Source organism: Curcuma longa, chromosome 12 (genome assembly GCF_044706935.1).
Source record: "Curcuma longa cultivar G26 ecotype Majalengka, Jawa Barat chromosome 12, ITB_CL_G26_1.1, whole genome shotgun sequence".
Taxonomy (NCBI): domain Eukaryota; kingdom Viridiplantae; phylum Streptophyta; class Magnoliopsida; order Zingiberales; family Zingiberaceae; genus Curcuma; species Curcuma longa.
The window spans coordinates 4,604,415-4,605,576 of NC_133872.1; positions in this window are offsets into that span (position 1 = coordinate 4,604,415).

The window sequence follows — 1,162 nt, forward strand, 5'->3', positions numbered from 1 at the left end:
TCTACAATGGTAGAAACTATAATTGTTAGCTTCTATGGTAGTAATTTTATATCATTTTAATTTTACTTCTCTGAGTGTTATAATCTGATTAAAATAGTATTTCAACAAATAAAACAAATGATAAGAATTTCATATTACTCATTACATTTCAAATGAACATAATCTTATCATGATCGAACATATAGAAGCAAGCATGTAACTTCTACAACATGGTACAGCTACCTGCTAGTTTCTATAATGTGTAGAAGCTAACAGGAAACTGCTACAAAAGAGTAATAATAAGGTTAATTCGAGTCGTTCATGTTAGATGGAGCACCCATTTGTCCTTTTTTATTTGCAATGATTTCTCCTAAAAAAAGAAGATTTTATGTTATTTTAATATTATATATTCAAATTGTTAAATATTGAGTATATCTAGATATTTATGCAATAATAACACGCTTCTATAATTAATTAGACATTCATAAATCAATTTCTAATTACAGTGCACTGCAAATTAATTTCATCTAATAGAAAAATAACTTGGAATGTTGGCTACAGATTAACACGTCGTTCATACTTCCTGATTTATCCTAATGGCCAATAGAAAATTTTTATGAAGTCAGATTGATCATCTTCAAGATTAATCGGTTCGAAAAGTTAGATATCTAGATTACAAACCAAAAAAAGATTATCTCTCTTTTTATTTTAGTCATATATGGTCATTAGACCGTCAAAGGCTAGTATCAAGACAAATTCAACATAGTTTTATTCATATTATTATGCTTTTGTTGACATAAATATATATAATTTAACGGTCGATCAGCTCAAGCTCATTTCCACGTTCATGCCTAATCCATGGGTTAGATTGTGCTAAGCACGACTTAAATTATATTGGATTCAGTTGAGCTACCTAATTTAAATCCTTATTTAAGTTTCGAACATGAAACAATTAGGGTTGAATCATGTTATGCACGATCTAAATTGTGTTAAGCCAAGTTGAGCTAATTAAAACTTTTAAACAATTTCCTTTTTATATAAATTGCCTTAAAAAGGGGGGGAAAAAAAAAGAAGAAAATTGACCTTGTGAATCTCATGCATGTAGCTATCACATTGATATTAATTCCCACCTTTCTTATAAAGGCAAAAAGCTTCATCTTCTTCCTCCTCTCCTCTCTTCGCC